Below are 19,537 nucleotides of genomic sequence, written 5' to 3'. Positions count from 1 at the left end.
GGGAGGGTCCACGTGGCTGACTGACTGCGGACCCTAACCCTAAGTGTCTAGAGTCTGAAAAGAAGGGGAGACGCTGGGCCCGACTCACAGTGAGAGTCCGGGCCTCAGTTTCCCCAGCTCTGAAATGGGGAGGGGTTCCTAGGCTAAACCGGCCGTGGAGAGGGCGCCGCCCGGCGCGCCCCCAAGCCTGCGTGGCGGCAGCGCGCACGAGCACAGGGGGCGGCGCGGTCCCGCGGCGGGGAGGGGCGGGAGCGCGCGCGCGGGCCCGCGCCGGAGGCGGCGGAACCCAGCGGACGAGCGTGCGGCCGCGGCGCCGCCAACTCCTGTGGGACCCACCGCTCCCGCCGGCCGCCCGCCGGTCCGCGCGCCGGTCCTCCCGCCCGCAGCCGAGCCCGCCCGCGAGCCGGTGAGTGGCCTGGGGCCCGGGGCCCAGCCGGATCGGGCCGGGGAAGGGGCGGGGGCCGGGCCGCGGGGCCGTCACCCACACGGGCCGAGGGAGGTGCGCGTGCCCGCCCGCGCGCCCGAGGCTCCGCGGGGGAGAGCGGGCGGGTGTGCACGCGGGAGGTCGGGGCGAGCGTGAGCGTGCGAGTCTTGAGTGTGTCCCGGGCCGTGCGTCTGAGCGCGCGTGGGCGGCGTGTCCCTCTGCCCCTCCGGGTGTGTTCACGGGTGTGTGCGCGTGCCTGTGGCCGAGTTGGTGCGTGTGCACCACGGAGCGTCAGGGTCGTGGGGTTTGGTGTGAGTGATTGCGGGGCAAGCGAGCCCGGCTCCCACTTAACCCATTTATTGAGTGTTTACTATGTGCCAGGCGCTTCAGTGAGATCTCATTTTTGTGACCGGGAATGTGTGGATTCTAGGGGTATGTGCGTGCGCGCACACGTGTGAGTGTTCGCAAGAGATTTGTGTGCGTGTTTATGAGCCTTTGAGGACAAAAGCGTACATATGTGGATGTGAGGGTGTAACTTGTGTTCAGGAGTGTGTGAGTATGTTTACTGTAGAGGCCGAGGGCTCCCTTTGCCCCCACCAGGCCTACTGCCCTGATGTGCCTGCCGCTGGCTCCCATGCCGGGGAACCCGTGGAGAGAAGTAGGCCTGGCGTGGGCACCCAGCGGGTGCTGGGCCATCTCTGGTGAATGAGAGAAAGGGGTCAGATGTCACAGCCCAGCTTGGCCTGGGCAGGGCCACTGGCAGGACCCTGGAGCCTCTTGGCCTGGCACTGGAGAACTTGTGTTCAGTTTTCCTAAATATTCTTCTGGGTCCCCTGGCTTTATTCTCTCCTCTCTCTGGCCCTGGTGCATTTTAACCCTTTCCCCATGCCTGGGGTGCGGCTGACCCTGGGGAGAACAGTGGGGAGGCCAGGGGTCCGGGGATACTTGTCTGTGTATGTGGGAGTCTCTCTCTGCCTGCCTTGCTGAGTAGATAGATCTTCATCTAATTTATTTGTATGGAGCCCGGGCTCCAGGAGGGAGTCCCTCAGATGGTGACAAATTGATCATAGCAGGCTTGGGACACAGTCTTCTGAGGTCTGTCCTTGAAGTTTTGATTGACAGGTTTTTTGTGTGTGTGCTTTATAAATGTTGAAAATCTCTGCAGTCGGAAGTCTTAACTGCTTTAAGGCAAACTTTAAAAACCGGAGCTCCCTAGTTCCTCTGGAGTGTCAAAATTCGGCTTGCCTTTCTGAGGGGAACATGTCGTCTTAGGAGCTCAGTGTGTGCGCAGGCGAACCTTGGAGGCACATTTAAAAGCTGTGGCGTTAATGGAAGAAGAATTTCATTGAAAGGGATGCAGAGCTGGCCGAAAGCGCCTGTTCCCCACGCAGCAGCTTACCGAGTGAACTTTGGACGTCTTCTTTTAGCAAACAAAACCTGGAAGGAAACAAAAACGACCCACATTCTTTTTCTTTTTTGTTCTAAAAAATGAAAAACAAAACCCACCTCTGGGTGTGCTGGAAAGGCAGCCTCCCCTTCCCCCAGCAAGGCCAGGCCCTCCCCCGATCCCCCACCCCCAAATAAAATATGCCTGTGGGGAGCTGTGGATGAGTCACTCGCTGGCAGAGAGCCCCACGGGCAAACATTTGGGAAGGTTCTTGCCTAACTTCCCAGAAGAAAGGCCCAGGATTTAAAATGGTCCCTGTGGTTTGTCAGCCTCTGCCGTCCCGTCTGCTTCGGAAATGACTAAAAAGTAGTTTCTACCTCCACAAAATAAAGTCTCAGACTTAAGCAGCAGCCCAGGTTGGTGTGGGTAGAGGGCCGCTCAGGTTTGAAGAAATGGAGCTCCTGGCTTTGCCAAATGGCACTTCTGGAGGCTTCAAACAAGAAAGCAGAGGAAGGGAAGTCACATTTATGAAGCACCCGCTGTGTGCTGGACACTGTTCTGGGCACCGTAATCCTTCCAAAAGTTAGGCTGTGGAGCACAGTTCTGGCTTTATTTATTTATTTATTTTAAATTAGTTTATTTATCTATTTTTTAACTTTACAATATTGTATTTGTTTTGCCATACATTGACATGAATCCAGGCTTTAAATGCACAAGGAAATTAAGGCTCTGAGAGCTCAAGCCATGTCCTGGGACCACAGAGAGGAGGTAGAGGCAGAATCCTGTCCCCTGCCTGACTTCAAGCCCATCCTGTTTCCACTGGACCAGGTGCTGAGTGCTTTAATGTACATACACTTAGTTTTCACTGTGAGGTAGGGGTTTTATCTCCATTTTACAGATGAGAAAACTGAGGCTCAGTGATGAAATTATGTGCATAATTTAATGAAAGCTATGCACTGTGGCTAATGGCCACCATTTATTAAGGGTATTCCATATGCTGAGCATGGTACTAAAAGCTCTAAGTGCCTTATTTCATTCAGTCCACTCACCAACACCGTGAAATGGGAACAATCAATGATGCCTATTTTACAGATGCAGGCACTAGGGCAAAGAGAGATTAAACAGCTTACAGAAGATCCCATGCTGATATGCTGTTGACCTTGAATTTGAACCCAAGCTTGACTGAGCAAAGCCCTTCATCTTCCCACTGAACCTGGAAAGTCACAGTGGCTGTGTACCATGTGTCTGGCTGAGTGTAAAGGCTTGGGGTTGTTATTCTGATCCTACAGAGAGGAAGATGGAGGTTAAGTAACTTGGGCAAGGTCATCAACTGGCAAATGGCAAAGTCAGAATCCAAACCCACATCTCTGATTGCAGAGTTGAGGTTCTTAACTTTAAACCAGGTCCGTCTGCCTTTGTCCTGCTGTGGTTGCTTGCTGGGCTCCAGACTCCTGGGAGAGGTCCTCCTGAGGGCACTGCCATCCTTGCTCCTCCCCTCCGGCCCCTCTGGTGCAGGGGACCAACGCCCAGGGCCAGTGCTGTCAGAGAGGGCCACAGTTCACATTTCTTCTTTCCTCTCGAAGTCCCAAAAATTGGTTTCAGAAAGGAAGTGTCAAAACAATTGTCAAAAAGAGAAGAGTATTCCCTTCCCCTTCTCGGGTCGGACCAAGCCAGTGAGCTGGAGGGTGGAGAGTGGAGGGCCCTGGTGAGTCATCCGAGATTAAACATGGGTTGGCACCTCCAGTCTTGTGTGGGGAGGAAGCAAGCTAGGACACTGCCCTCAGGAAGAGCCTGGCATGCTGACCCCTGGTGATGGCGAGTTACCTCTGCGGGGCCTGACTCTCAATTCTGAATATCCGACAGCAGCATCATTTCTACGTAGGCTTCTTGTCACTTGCCGTTTCAGTCCCGTGCCTGTCTCTCTTCCCGGTTCATTTCCAATTTACATCATGGTTTATATGACACTGTACTAGAATGGAATGCTGTGTGCGAAGATCTGTGTGATTTGGGGTGTGGGGTGCTCCTGTGCGTGTCCTTTGGTATTGAAAAGGTATCTCTCTCCCTTCTAAGTGTGTTCTGCAAATTGATGAACATTTGCAAATTGCCTTAAGATGCATTAATTTAAGGTGTGAAATAATAGATCTTGTGCGAAGGCCCAGCCACATTTCTGGCATGGTGGATTTCTCTCCCGTCTGGCCTGTGATTTAGGGAGGTAAAAATAGTCCTTCTTTCTACATTTTTATCTCTCTCTCTCTTTTTTTTTTGCTGATGTCATTCTTAGGAAGCGGTTTTGCCCATGCCACGGGCCGTGCCTTGGCCATTGCTTCAGATGGTGGTCACAACTTGGAGCCCTGGGGAGAGAGTGCTTGTGGAATGAGGGGTTGTCTGAGTGTCTGTGAAATTGGTTTGAAATGAGCGGAGCGATGGATGGCCCAGCTTGGCCAAAGACCCTCAGTGGCTTTTTGGTACTTGGCCATTTTCTCACTTCTGACTCTTGGATAGTGACAAGATAGCCTTTGGGAAAATGTAGTTCAAAGAGGAAAAAATCAGGCCAATGGCTTCATCCATCCCTGCCTGATCTGGGTGACATCCACACAGTCCCTTCCTTTGGCCCAAACTGAATTAAGCCAACGGCCTCCTCTGACTTGACATGCAGATAGAAGCTGACACTGGGGCAAATCGGTTGGTGGAGTAATTTCCTGTGACGTTCAGTTTGGGAACTTGGACTTGCAGAGTGATCTAGCGTTTTGACATCTGTCCCTCTAACAAGACTTGCTTGTGTGGAAACAGACCCTCATACACAACCTCTGCCGTTGTCTCCAGTTCTGGATTTTTCCACAGACCGCTTCTCTGGTGGTCTGGTGGCAAAGGCCGGGTCTCCGAGCCACGCCCTCTTGGCATCTACTGCAGGATCACTGCACCCTAAACCGACTCGGCGCTGTAGCTGGCTCTGTGTGGGGGGTGCAGTGGGGGGGGCGAGTGACGGGCCTGATGAATTGAAAGGTGGCCAGCTGGGATCTGAAAGGCATTCAGTTCCAAAGGCCTTGATCCGCATGGAGCCGGTCTTTCTCTCTCTTAGACATCTGCGTGATGGTGACCTCACAGAAAAGAAAAAGGGGCTTTATGTAGGAATTCCGTAGAGTGTGAAGGAATTTGACAAGGGAAAGGGGAGGGAGGCGGCTATTGAGAGCCTGCAGACCGTGTGTTTCCTTGGAGTTGTTTAACCCTCACGCTTCAGAATTGGGCTGGGGGAAGGGACAGTGCTCATTTAAGGAGAACTTCTCAAAGCCCCTGAGTTGTAGTTGAGGCCACTAGTGTTTAGTCCCTCTCTGGTTCCTGGTTGTCGTCAAAGTCTTGGTTACTGGGGATTGTCGGGAAGAGACCTGCCTCAGTTGTGTCCGACTCTTTGAGACTCCATGGACTGTATAGTCCATGAAATTCTCCAGGCCAGAATACTGGAGTGGGTAGCCTTTCCCTTCTCCAGGGGATCTTCCCAACCTAGGGATCGAACCCAGGTCTCCCGCATTGCAGGCAGATTCTTTACCAACTGAGACACAAGGGAAGTCCTGTCAGGGAACACTGTTACTTTATAAACCACCTTTGGCTCTGATCAGTCCAGGCTGCACATGAGGAATTCAGTAGGCTTACCATCCTGAGAAGACCTGTGTGCCCATTTTACAGAACAGAAACTGAGGCCCAGGGAGAGGAGGGCACTCACTCACAATCACATTGAAAATGTGAGCTTAGGCACCCAGTGAGTGAGGTGGGAGGCTCAGACCTGCCACTTGTGAGGTCAGTCACCTCTGGGGGCCTCAGTTTCCTCATCCGGAAAACAGGGATGGTGTTATGACCTTATGAAATGTGAGGGAAGAACTAAAATAATGCGTGCAATATGCTCGGCACGTGGGTAACATCTTTTAAGTGCTTAATGAGAGACTAGGAACTATTTAATTACCAAGGACCTGCCCAGGGTCACAGGCCCGGGAAGGTCATCTCTTTGTCAGAAACATTTTCCAGTGCCCCTGTATCTTGAGGCCTGAAACAAGGCTGAAAGCGGGGTTGTCAGTGGGGCCCCTCCAGGTGCCGCTGAAGCACTTTTCTCTGACCATGACCCTCAAAATAGACCGTGGGGGAGACAGTGACAATTTGGAAAGACGCAGGATTTAAATGTCAGGGTGGCCCTGGGCATCTTAGGGAAATGTTTTGAAATCAGTATTTTGCTTTCTTGTCTACCTACCGCCTCTCCGCTGTCCCACCATGGCGAGGAAAGTGAACCTTAAAAGTTTTTGGAGTGTCCTCTTGGAGTTGGAGGGTCTTGGGGGGCCCGGAGAGCTGTGTCAGCCTCTGTGTGTTATTAAGCGAGGCATATGTTTTGTTAATTATTTACACAGTGTCAGCCCCATCAGAGGTCGGTGCGGATGGAGCAGCTGTCATAGACCTGGGCCGGGACAGGTTGTTCTCGGTTGGAAGTGAGCAGGTGGCCCTCTCTGCCAGCAGGGTCCTCACAGAGGGTCTGCGCAGCCAGGGCTGAAGGAGTCTGCGCATGTTTGGCACTACCTCTTAAGCTTCCCTTGTGGTTCAGCTGGTAAAGAATCCACCTGCAGTGCAGGAGACCTGGGTTCGAACCCTGGGTTGGGAAGATCCCCTGGAGAAGGGAAAGGCTACCCACTCCAGTATTCTGGCCTGGAGAATTCCCTGGACTGCGTAGTCCATGGGGTCTCAAAGAGTCGGACACGACTGAGTGACTTTCACTTCACTTTACTTAAGCCCCTGAGGTTCCCTCAAGCTGAATTGTCTTCTCTGAGAGGAGAGATTTTGTCCCTCGGACTGGCCACCTTCTGGAGGTGGCTTCTGTGGGCCTTTGTTCAGCTTTTCACATCTGAGACCCTGCCATGGTGTTTGTGGTGAGGGAAGGGCCTCAGCGGGCTCTGGAGACCTCTGAATCCCGCACCTCCCCAGCAATCGCCTCAGGCTAGGGCTTCACATGGGTCCAGCCTCTACTTTCTCATCTGGCAAATAGGCCAGTAATACCAGGAGCAAGGCTCTTGATTCTGGGGCACTGTTTGGGGTGACTTGCCTTAGAAACCCAAGTTTAGGATTAGAATTCTGAAAAGGAAGGTCCTGGGATCAGAGCTTCCCCTGAGAGGCCACTAAAGGATGAGGGACATCACCTCCCTGAAGGGGGAGGGGGCAACCTGACTCATCTTAACCTGTTTTATATAAGGAGGTTTTGCTCAGGGGTCATTTTAATAAGAGAAGGTTCTTATATGAAATATTCAGAATCTATAAATCCTTAGAGACAGAAAGCAGATTGGTGGTATGGGGGGTGCAGGGGAGAATGGGGAGAAACTGCTTAATGGATACCGGCTTTCCTTTTGGGGTGATGAAGGTATTTTGGAATTAGGTAGAGATTGTGGTTACACAACATTAGGAATGTACCAAATGCCCCTTAAGTTTTAATTTTCAAATGGTTAATTTTATGTGGAAAAACATTTCTATAAGGAAAGTTTCTGATGCTTAAAAGTAAAAGCTTAAAAGCCTCTCGTTTTACAGATGGGTAGAATGAGGCCCAGAGAGAGGCTGCGACCAGCCTAAGGTCTCCCACACAGGCTGTGGCGGTTCTGTGGCTGAAATCAGATCATTCTCTCAACTTTCAGGCCACGGCTCTGGTCATGGCACCTGGGCCCAGGCTAGGGTGAAAAGTTCGATACGGAAACAGACCGTTCACTGTTGTGTGGGTTGAGTGGACTCCATTTTGTTAACCAGATACGCCCTTGCTGGCTGCTATGTGGTCATCTGTCCACTCATTCACTGAAGAAATACGTCCTGACATTCTGGGTCAAGTGTTAACCCTGGGAGCTGGCATAGAGACCCTCTAATGGCCCTGCCCCTGGGCCTCTCACCACCTGGTAGGGACAGAAGTTGTGTCATGACCCCATTGTGGGTGCTTGTGAACAGTTTGCAGCAGGCGCTCTTTGGGACTCACTGTCTGGGGAAGTGGTGGTCGGGGGGAGCTTCCAGGAGGGAGGGGCTCCCCAGCCTTGAGGGAGACATGAGATTTGCCAGGCAGGATGTCGAGGCCTGGAGGCCTGAGAAGGCTGAGAAAAAGGGCAGGTCAAACTGAGGGTGAGAGGGTGAGTAGGTGGGTGGGACCGTGGGATGGGGAGCTGGGAGCCTGACTGGGGTCCAGGGTTGTGGGCAGACCCCAGGCTGTGCAAAGCCAGGAACTTCCTGCCATTTCCTCAGCCTATGAGCCCTTCAATAGAGCCTTTGTCCCAGACACTCACTGCATGTTACATTCTGTTGTAACCCTTTATGTGGATTAAGTCACTTCATCCTCCTGTGGTTCTGTGACTCAGGTACCGTTATGCCCATTTGATGGACAAAGCAGAAGAGAAGCCAGGCTCCGTGGTGCTAATCACCATCAGCCTTAGTGTTGTGAGAAGCCTGTGTCGTGTGGCCTGGCCTGAAGGCTGCCATCTGGAAGTGCCCGTTGTGTGGGCTGTGAGTTAGTGGCCAGGCCCAGGGCATCAGAGAGGGTCTCTGGGCAGCTGGAAGGAAGAGTATGAACCAAGAGGCAAATAGTAGGAGAGGAGGTCCCCCGGAGCCAAGTCCCCCAAGATCTGTGAGGTTTGGTCTTCATTGCAAGAGCAGGGGGGCCCCTGCTACTTCTGCAGCCTTACTTTTCATCAGTCTCCCCCTCATTCACTCTGCCTCAGCCACACAGCCTCCCTACTCTTCCTCAAACATGCCAAGCGAACTCCTACCTCAGGGCCTTTGCACTTGCTGTCCTGGCTTCATGAAACTCTTTTCCTTCTAATATTCCCATGACTTGCTCCTAGCCTTCAGCAGGACACTGAAAATGTCACTTCTCCAAAGACACCCACCCTATCAGAATTAATCCCACGTCCTTCATTCCCCATTCCCTGGACTGGCTTTATTTTTTTTCAAGGCCCCTACCTGTCCCTGTCCATCACCAGCTCCTGGAGTCTACCCAAACCCATGTCCATCGAGTCGGTGATGCCATTGGTGATGGACAGGGAGGTCTGGCGTGCTGCAATTCATGGGGTCGCAAAGAGTCGGACACGACTGAGCGACTGAACTGAACTGAACCTGCCCCTGATATCGTGTGTTTGTTATCTACCTCCCAGAATGGACCATGACTCCATGAGGGTACGACTTGGTCTATGGACCACAGCTATACCTCAGTGTCCAGCACTGTGCCTAGCAGTAGTAGGTGCTCAATTAACATTTGTTGAATGAATGGAGAGTTTTAAGTGGGTGAGTGGCAGAATCCTCAAAGAATGTTTAGGGGCTTCCCTGGTGGTGTAGAGCTTAAAAATCTGCCTTCCAATGCAGGGGGCGTGGGTTCGATCCCTGGCTGTGTGGGATCTTATGCCATGGGGCAGCTAAGCCCTCACACCTCAACTCGAGAGCCTACAACTAGAGAGCTTGTATACCGCAAGGAAGAGCCCACGCAGCCAAAAATAAAAATAAAATAATGTTTATATGGAGTTACCGAGCTGGTGGCAAAGTTGACTGGCTTTAGGGACCCCTCTTCATTCCTCCCAGTGGGCAGCAAAGGGCTGAATTGTGTGTGACAGAGCCTCCCTGTGCAGAGAGGTTTCTTACAGAAAGACTCATCCTTGGATTATTCCAAGAAGGAGGAACCTAAACACAGAGGTTCCTTCCTAGAGGTGGGGGGTGGTTCTCCTTCCTCTGCCCCTTTTCTGCAGAGGTGGCTCCCATTCTGCAGATAGTCTATAGAGAAGGGGCTTTGGGTAGGATTGGGTGGACACCATGTCTTAAAGTTGTGTTTTCTGTCAGACACACTTATTTTTTTAGAAGGCATATCTTTTGGGGGCTGCTTGGGGAAGGAGTAGAGATTAACTCTCCCAAACACCTCGGGCACAGACATTTGCTGTGCATGAAATGAACAGGAGCCCCAATTCTGCCCCTGTCCAGAAAGCAAGGAATCCTGGGTTGAAAAAGGAGACAGTTCCCTAGCTTGGTGTGGCCTTGGTGGGCCACCAGGGTGGGTGCTCAGATGGCAGGACCACTGGGCAGCAGATGGCAGACAGACTGGAAGCCTACCCCATGCGTTTGGGGTCCAGCCAAGTCTAGCTGGGTTTAGTTACACCGCGATCTCAAGCGCGGACTTGGAGTGCCTGACTCAGTGTGTGCATTTCCTTTGTTCGTCTCCCCAAGGAATTTTAGTGGCCTCTTTTGTTTGTTTTAAATGCCAACCTCCTCAGCCAACCCAAGAGGAAATGAGGACTGGGTTTTTGTGCCAGAGGCTGGGGACAAAGGTGGGGCCTGCCCACTCTCGATGGTGACAGCACGACATTTGGTGAACACACAAAGAAAATACTTGTGCTCTAAGCCAAAAACTTTTCATTTGTGAATATTTTTATGATCTCCTAGGACATCAGACGTCGATTGTCTATAGATTGGACACATGACCACTGTTTCCAAACACCCAAGAAGGCAGTGGTCTGTAAAGGCATTTTAGTGACATTTGGGGACAGAAGAGGCAGTTTGGAAGAAGGTGTTTGGTTGATGGTGTGTGAGAAGTTCCTGGATGCTCGCATGGCTTAGGGGGTGGCATCTTTGAAACTGCACAGTGCTGAAAATTCCGGGACATATGGTCACTGTGATGTGCTAATGTTAGCAATCGAGATATTTAATTACCCAGAAAAACCCCTTTGCCTACCCACTACGGGTTACTGGAGAGCTTTTATTTCTCAGGAGGAGGGTCTTACACAGTATAATTCGGACCAGCAGACAGGGAGTCATTATCCCTCATTCATTTATTAGCTAATTAAGTGATTTATCTGGTCACGCATTTATTCCTTCAACTGCTGTTCATCCAGCAACATTCACTGGATCCTACTCCAGGCCGAGCCTGATGCTGGGCACTTGCAGGGGGCGGGGAATGAAACGGGGGAGCAATTATAACTGAATCCCTGCTGGGTGCCAGCCCATTGGGCGGTGCTGTGGGCAGCAGGTGAATTAACTTACATCTCAGTGGACATTTGCGGAGCACCTACTATGCGCAGACCTGTGAAGCTCCAGAAAGGAATATGACAGCATCCAGGAATTTGAACTCTAGGCCCATCTTATGAGGCTTATTTTCAATCCCGGCCTTCCGCTTGCTGTGATAAACCTGGCCAGCCACTGTTCACAGGCCACACAATGACGTTCCCGAAATGAACCAGAAACAATCCAGAGGCCCCAGGAACCGATGTGAGAACAAGGCATCCGCTTCACACGTGACGTCTCAGTTCAGCGTCTTGCCACCACCCAGCGTTCTGAGACAGAATGTGAGATCTCGTGGTTGGCTAAATACATAAATATTTTATGTCTCGATATTCTGAAAACGAAGCCCAAATGCGCAGAACTGCAGCACATCAGTGCTATAGATCATATGTTATAATAATCTGATGACATGTTGTTTAAATATTTATGGACTGATGTGACATGACAATGGGGGGAGAGAGCAGTCTCGGAGCAGAGTCGTGGCAGATGCTAGGAAGGAGGGAGCAGACTCGCCCAGTCCCGAGAAGCACGTGCGATGCTCAGATTTCTCATTGGGTGTTCTGGGGTTTCACAGCCGTGGCACTGGCTGTGTGCTGCGTTCTACACTCACATCACCTCACTTACCCCTCACAGCAACCCCCTCCAGGATGGGACTTTTATTAACCCCAAGTTGCAAATGAGAAACTGAGGCCCAGGGTAGGTCAGATCCACCCCGGGGACACACAGCTGGGGGTGGCCCAACTGTGTAGTCTGAGCTCTTAGTTACTGTGAGTTCCGCTCTCTCAGTGACGAATCGTGTCTTGGTGACGAATCGTGTCTTGGTGACGAATCGTGTCAGAAAAGCCTGGTTGACCCCAGGCTTGGTACCAACTGGACTTTACGAACTGTAGAAAGGAAGGGGATGTCTGTAAGATGTCAACTGGGAATAGAAACCACAGGAATAAATATCTACCCTAGGAAGGGGCCAATGGTAAGGTTAGGCCACTGCAGCCAGGAGCCTGGCATGCGGTAGGGGCTCAGGATATGGCCTCCACCTTGGTTTCCCTGTTGGCTTTGCAGTCATTTGGGGAGTTCACTGCTGACTGTCCTGCTTTAGTGTCTGCGCCTCTGCTGTTCCCACTTCCTGCACTGTCCACACCAACTGGCCAGGGACACCCCTCCAGCAAGGGAGCCCCTTCAGTCTCCAGTAGCCCCAGGAGGTGAGTCCGGGTCCCTGCCTTACAGATGAAGGGCCCCTGCCCGCCTCCTAGAGCCAACCTCATGCCCCTGCCTTTGGGAGGCAGCCTGCCTATGCCAGCTCTTCCCTCCACACCCTCCCTTCCTCTCTGCTGGACTGGCCCCCTCTGCCTGACGGTGCTGCCAGCGGTCCTGCCCTGCGATCTAGCTGATCGTCACCTCCCTGGCCTGGTCCACAAGACAACCATAAGTAACCAATGATGAGACTTCAAAGGACAAGACCGAGAGGCAGGGTGGGTAAGGGGTTGGGGGGGGGGGCTTGTTCTAAGAAGCTCCTTAGGCAGAGATGGCCTTAGACCTGCAGCGGTGTCTTCTAGCTCTGCCGAGGCCCAGGGATGTCCTCAAGGGTCAGTAAGCAAATGGAAGGCAGGGCCAGCTATGTAATTTGGGGGCCCCATACAAAATGAAAATGTAGGTCCCCTTGTTCAGAAAGCAGGAAGAAAGCTTTTTCCTTCCCTTCTCAGTCTCTCTCCCCACCTGTCGTGATGTTTTTAATTTGCTATTTAATGCCACGTTACCTTGGGCTCAGGGACCCTCACAGGGCGAATACAGATCCTAGTAGAGGCCCCTGGCCCTACCCTGTGGCTCGGCTGGCAGATGCGCCTGACCCCACCTCTCGCCGTGCCTGCACCCAGGCCCCTGTCAAGGGTAGAGAATGTCAGAAGTTACTGGAGGTTGGGGGGAGGGAGCATGGGAGAAGGCAGCTGCAACCCTGGGCAAGGCAGGACCACTCCAACTCTCCAAGCTGAAGTTCCACCCACCCAGCACATGCAACATTGTTCCACAGACTTCACTTAGAAAATGCAAGTTCAAAGACAAAGTGGCCTTTCAAGATTGTGAACACAGGGTATGAAACCCCAAGCAAGGGGCTTCCTGCTGAGGACAGGGCCAGATGCGACGACATGGCCACTTGCCTGTGAAGCTGGCCCTGATGGGAGGACTGTAACCTTTCAGAAAGAGCAAGGTCCCTATGTCTGGTCTCAGCCCAGGACTGTGGCCAGTCTTACTGGAAGGGAAAGTTCTGCTGCAGGTACCTTCTGCAGACCGCTGGCCCTGGATGTGACTGCTGGCCGGTGGCCCGCTGGCCTCCTTCCTCACCCTGGGCCTCTCGAGAAGGACACTTTGTGATCATGAGCCCCCTCGGAAATGCCCCCCTCCCTGCTGTAATCCCTTATGTCGTTGCCGGATGTTCCTACATTGACAGACCCATCCCCTCTAACTTCCTGAGCGACAAGGGTCAGAAATCAAATGATAAGGTTGCTGACCTGCTTCCTCGGGAACAACGCCAAGCAGGTGGTGCCCCGGAGATCAGAGGGGGCTGGGCACTCGAGTCCACTGGCCACCCACGCTGTTCCCAGCCCTGGAATCAGGGGGGCGGGTGGGGGGAATGGTGGGGCGCAGCTTCAGGACGTCTGTCTGGCCACTCCCAAAAACATGAATGAGGGAGGCTCAGGAAAGTTAACTAATGCTTAGTATTCGGTACCTACTGTGGACTGGCGATCTGACCAAGTGCTTTATCTGGGATGCCTTAGTTAACCTCTGCAACAATTGTAGGCTCCCCCCATTTTCCTGATGAGGATAACTGAAAGGTTCAAGAGAATAAAGCCATCAGTACAAAGCCATAAGCCACTTGATTTGAAAATAGATTTGAACCCAAGCCCGGCTGACCCCTCAAACCACTGCTCTGCACACCATCCCAGGCACGGCTGGGTGGTTGGGTCACTGCCTGGCTGGGACACTGCCCTCACCGCTGTGTGTGCAGGGGATGGGCAGGGAGCTGGACCCCACTGGCTGCTGTCTGCAGGCTCCTGCCTCTGGGAAGTCACCCTTCTTGGCAGGGAGCGGTCCTGAGGCTGCAGCTCTATCACTTCTCCTCCAGGATCCAGCCAGCCCTGGGGCTACTCTTAGGATCAGAGAAGGAGGTGGGAGAAGGTGGGTTAGACACACTCGGATGCAAGTTACACCTCTGCCTCTTGCTCACTGTGTCTCCTTGGCTTGTCGCTTCCCACTGGGGCCTCGGTTTTCTCACTGCAAATCAAGAGGTAATTTCAGTTCCTATCTCTGGGGGGTTTTTGTGACCCCATATACAAAACGGGCATTCGGCAGTTGGTGGCTGTTTTTGTATTGATAGTTCATGACTGTGGGGCGAGGACTGCATCTTGGTGGCATGTGTGACACTTGGGAGCACCTCTCCACATTGGGACACGTTGGAAGTCCCTCAGCCCAGAGCCGCCCTCCCCAGGGAGTTCACCCCTTTCTTGCTTTGCTTGGTTGCTCATCGATTCCACAGATCTGGACACTGACCTAAGACGCATAACGAGCAAGAGGCAGGATGGAGCTGGCACTTCCGTGCGGAGAGCAACCAGAAAACAAGAAATAGAGGAAGTAGGTCACTGACCCTGGGGTTGGAGACAGATGACTGGGGGCCGTGGGGTTGGGGGCTCAGTGTCCCCAGGCTTTTACCTCAGGTGTCTTTGAGAATGTGGTTTTCCCAGTTGGGAGGTGGGAGCGTCTCTCGGGCTCCCCTGGGACTCTCGCCCGCTCCCTCTCAGGGCTGCTGGTCCCTGGGGCCACCCCGGGCAGGTCCTGACCAAGTATTATTGCGCTGACTCCCCTTGGTGACCCTGTGATGCAGGTTCTTTTGGTCCCATTTTACAGACGAGGAGGGGGAGACTGAGTCATTTGCCTAAGGGCACATAGTATGTCTCTGCCTGAGCCAGGATTTGAACCCAGGCCTTTGACTCACAGAGCACACACCCTAAACCACTCGGCTCTAGTAGGAATGGCCTACTATGCATCTGAGCGGTGCTGGGAATAGAAGGACCATCAGTGCTCTAAGTGGACTGAGAAGTGACCATTTCCCAGTGGGCTGGGTTTGCACTTACTCCTGGCTCCCAGGCTGTGAGGTGGGTGGGGAGTGAGCCTTGTGTTAGGGATGAGGAAGCTGAGGCCCAGAGAGGTTCATGGCTTGTCGAGGTCACTCAGCCCCAGGTAGCCTGACTGCATGACCACTTGCTGTGCCCCTCGTTCACCTTGGCTATATCCACCCCAGCTTTGACCTACATACATATTTTGCATTTGGACAAACTAAAGCCCCCCTGGGCTTCCCAGGTGGTGCTAGTGGTAAAGAACCTTCCTGCCAACGCAGGAGATATAAAAGATGTCAGTTGCATTCCTGGGTTGGGGAGATCCCCTGGAGGAGGGCATGGCAACTCACTCCAGTCTTCTTGCCTGGAGAATCCCATGGACAGAGGGGCCTGGCGAGCTGCAGTCCAGAGGGTCAGACACGACTGAAGTGACTTGGTGTGCACTTACAAAGCACCTAAGACAGTTCAGCAGTGTGATCCCAAACTAGGGAGAGGGTGAGCCGTTTGGGTCATTGTGGAAATGGACACCCCTTGCACAGTGAAGTTGCATTTGAGATGCCGCTTATTCTCAGGGCAGGAGAAGCTGAGAGAGACTGATGGTGGTTATGAGGGCCTATGGGTGTGAATTCCCCTGGGGACTGATGTGAGGGCTGTAGGGTTTTATGGTATCTGGGACATCAAGCCTTTTAAAAGAAAATGTTCCCAAAGCTGTCCCATCCCACCAAAGGCAAGCAGTCCTTAAACGGCAAAGGAACAGCCGTGTTCTGTGTTCACAAAATGGTTGAGCTGGCATTCAGGCCCATTTATTTAAACCCAGAGTCGACGAGGCTAAAGACTTCAGCTCTGAGTGGCAGCTCGCCGCCTCGCTTGCAGCAGGGGAGCGTAATCTTCAGGGTTTTCTTCCCATTTACGGGTTTTTGTGTTGTTGTATATTTGTAAAATGAGGCTTCTGCTGGCAAAAGCAGGTTTTAGCGAGCGCGGCAGCTCTTTCAAGACCTAATAAGGCCCCAAAGGAGGGTGTGTTCCGGCAACACTTTCCTCCCCCCCGGGGGCGGCCGATTCCAGCTCGCTTCGTACACTTTGGGCACCGGGTACCATCCGTCTTGCCTCCCATTAACGGAATTACCGCCATCACTTCTGTGGGACAAGATGGGCCCTTTGGAACTGCCTTGGGGACGGAGGCAGGAGCAGCCGCCAAGCAGTTTTGCTTAGAGGGGAAAGAAAAAAAGAGGCAGAGAGAAAAAACCAATCTCCTGCACAGATGGATAGTTCCTTGGGCCCTGAGAGCCCGGGCCGAGGTGGAAAGGGGCAACAGGCTGCACTGGGACACCACCCAGGAGAAAGTGAACAAGCTGGATGGCCCCTGTCCCCAACACATAAGGAAAGGGCTGGTCACCTTGAACTCACACCTTGAGTTCAGAGGACAGGAAGGAGGGGGACCCAGCATTTAGGGGGGTCCTTGCATATGCCTGACCCTGCACCGGCTGCTTTGGGCATGTCACGGGAAATGGGTGTTACTGGCTCCATATACAGATGAAACAGAAGAAGCTCAGAGAGTCCAGGAACTTGCTTCAGATTATTTCATACATGGTGGCCCTGGGTTCGTTCATTTTCCTGGGCCGCCCTCTGGAGAACAGCAGCGCCCCTCTGAGATGTGACAAAGTAGCAGAGTGAGGACTCCAAGTCCAGATACCTCTGCTTTACCCCCCAACACCCCCAATCCCACATGGCCGAGCCAGCATCTCGGGGGACTTTGCTATTACATAATGATGCTGAACCTGTCTCTTCATCTTTGTGAAATGAAGTCCCTCATGGGACTGTGGTGAGGGGTGGCTAAGGAGGTAACAGTCATGGAGCCCAGAGCCCATAGGTGGGCAGATTGGCGTTCAGAACTGTCCATGCCAGCTGCCCACCCACCCCACCCCCGCCCCCTGCTTGCCAGGCCCCCTCCCTCTGCTGTGCTGAACTCAAGGCTCTTCTGGCCTGTAATGCCTTGCTTCTCGCTTCTCAAACTTCACCACCTTCTGGAGGCTCCTCTGATCTCAGGACACTGCTTAGGACTCCGCTTTGGGCCCCAGGTCCCCAGTGCTTCCCCCCAGGCATGACCCATATCCCCCTCAGGCTCACCGATGGGGCAGTCCCTTGACTTGAAGCCTCTCCAGAGCTGAAAGTCCCCTTTCCTCTGTGGTCCCAGTGCCCAACCCAAGGCCTGGCCCAGCAAAGGTCTGGGTGACAGAGAGAGGGGGAAGAAGTGATAAACCCTTAGTTTGCTCTTCAGGCCCTGCTACCATGGAGACAGCTGAAACTTGGAGACTGTGTCTAGAATCCAGGCCTCTGTTGGGGGCAGATGAGTTGGCTGGAGGGATGGAACCTGTCCTGTGGCATGAAATTTTGTGACTCCTACACCCTGTGGGCCTGCTACAGGTGATTCCTTAAAGAAGGGTTTGATTCTGTGCGTGACGACCCTGTGGTCCTGTGATGACCCAGAGTTTGATCCTATGCACGATGGGTGTTTGGAAGGGTCTTGAGTGGGGGACTGGCTCCCTGAAGCCCATGTGGGAGGGTGCTGCAGAGAGGGAATGGGGACTGGCCTGGGGGAGCGGGGGAGAGATGGGCAGTCTGGAGCAGAGATGAAGAGGGGCCTGGTGTCAGCACTCTGGGCTCCTACCCAGAGACCCCTGTGTCAGGGAGCAACAAAGCCAAGGATGCCAGTTGGAAAGAATGTTCTGTTGTGACTTGAACTGCCTCAGGGCCTTGGGAATGATTCCTAGATCTTGGGAGTGATTCCTCATGGGCCCGGTCTCAGTATCCTCCTCAGTGAAGAAGGGGTGATGAGCTCTTGGCCTTTTGACCCAGTACCTGGATTTGGGCTGGGGCTGGGGGTGGGGTGAGACCAGGGCCTGTAGGGGGTCAGACTTGAGAGTGAGGGAGGAGAATCAGGAAGCAGTAGTGAATTCCTGCCAGGGACTGAAGGGGCTCTTGACGCCCCAGTGGCTTCGTTGTGAGCAGGGGGCCTGCGTGTGGCTGGGGCATGTTGGGAGGGGAAAGGCCTGGCTTGGGTGGAGGCTACATGCCACGTGCCTGGTGTCTCCTCTGCAAATGCCAGTTCTTTTCTCATATCGGTATGGAATTACTTACATAGATTTATCAGCTATCTTTTTAAAAAAACAACTTCTCCTCCTACTGCTGTTTCTTTTTAACAGAGCATCCATCAGGGGTTTACATGTGCTGTCATCTTGTAGTCTTCACCTTGTAAAAGGCTTCATTTTATAAGTGAACTCAAGGCTCAGAGAGGTAAAGTGACTTAACCAAAGTCACCCAGCAAGGATCTGAACCCAGATCATCTCCTCTGGAAGCACCTGGGGATCAGTAGGGGTTAACCAGTTTGGGGGTGGGAGAGCTAGATGGAGGCCACAGGATATGCAGGGGCCAGAGGTGTGAAACCTCCAGGTGGCAGGAAATGGTAAGAGGCTCCATGGAGTCATGTGTCGGCTGGGATTAGGATCAGAGGTCCGGAGGCCTTGGATGCTGCGCTCTGGAATGATGACTTGGTCTGGAAGCTTTGAAGGTTGATAAAGGAGGGAGATATAGCCAGGACAGTGTTTCTGGTGGCATGTGTGGAAAATGGTCTGGTGTTACGGAGGGTGTTCAGGCCAGGAGACTGGGAGGCTGGTGTGGTTGTCTGTGTGGGCTCCTCCAGAGCCTCTCACCTGCCTGAAGCTGAAATTCCTCCCAAAAAGAACCTTTGGCTCTCTCCCACCTACCCGCCCCAGCCCCTCTGCTGGGTGTCGGGGTGGGAGGCCCCCTCACCTCCACACTCTCAGCCTCTCTCACAGCTTTCTTGTGAAAGACAAGGCCGACGCCTATCAACTTGCTGGGGACAACGTGCGAATAAATGCTAAAATATGTAAAGCTCACAGCAGCTGCTTTGGGAAGGGGAGAAAAAGTGCCATGGATGTGTTATTTTCCCTAAATCTGGATTTCTGCATTTTTTTTTTTTTCCTTTCCGGGGATGAGAAGCTGGAGTTAATGGGAGTGTGTCCGCCCGGGAATACATTTATTTCCCCCAATTTCCAGGCGGTCTCATTAATCTGCTAGAGACCTGGTTTTCTAACATGCTTCCTGGGAGCCCGTGGTATCGTCACTGGGATCGAATTCCGACTCTCTCCTTATTGATTGATTGATTGGTCTGGAGGAGTCAGAGGCGAAGCTGTTCATATGAGCAGCTCTGGGCTTTAATGTTTGTCTGTGGCACGTTGTTGTAGGGTTGCGGGGGGAGTGGGCTGGGGTCCGAGGTCCCCCTGACCCACCCGGTCGTCGGCCTGTCTTGCAGGTGGCCTGTGGCACTCAGCGAGGAGCCAGTGTCAGGTTTGGTGTGAGGCTGCGTGGAAGGGTCGGTGGTGCCCTGAGGGTGAGCTGGCTGCTCCCTGGATCTGTCCGGGCATTGTTTCCACAGAGGGTGAGCCTAGCTTAGCCCAGGAGCCCTTGCATGCCCCCTCTCAGAGCCAGGTAACGCCAGGGTGGTTCCAGAGGAGATGAGTCTGTCCCAGGGGGCTGGGCTGCACCCCTCCCACCCTGGTCCCT

At 53.2% G+C, this 19,537-nt stretch overlaps 1 protein-coding gene across 1 annotated transcript in view; it reads left to right on the top strand.

The window, feature by feature from the left end:
- The first annotated feature begins 267 nt into the window (after positions 1-267).
- NEK6 (NIMA related kinase 6) overlaps positions 268-19,537 on the top strand; it is an 84,469-nt gene continuing 65,199 nt past the window's right edge. Inside the window, exon 1 of the mRNA XM_081588647.1 lies at positions 268-406. The gene's annotated coding sequence lies outside the window, so the exon portion shown is untranslated. The remainder of the gene's footprint in view (positions 407-19,537) is intronic.

This window comes from Giraffa tippelskirchi, chromosome 4 (genome assembly GCF_054371585.1).
Source record: "Giraffa tippelskirchi isolate mGirTip1 chromosome 4, T2T-mGirTip1v1.2.pri, whole genome shotgun sequence".
In the NCBI taxonomy this organism is placed as follows: Eukaryota; Metazoa; Chordata; class Mammalia; order Artiodactyla; family Giraffidae; genus Giraffa; species Giraffa tippelskirchi.
This window is presented reverse-complemented; position numbering and strand designations above follow the sequence as displayed.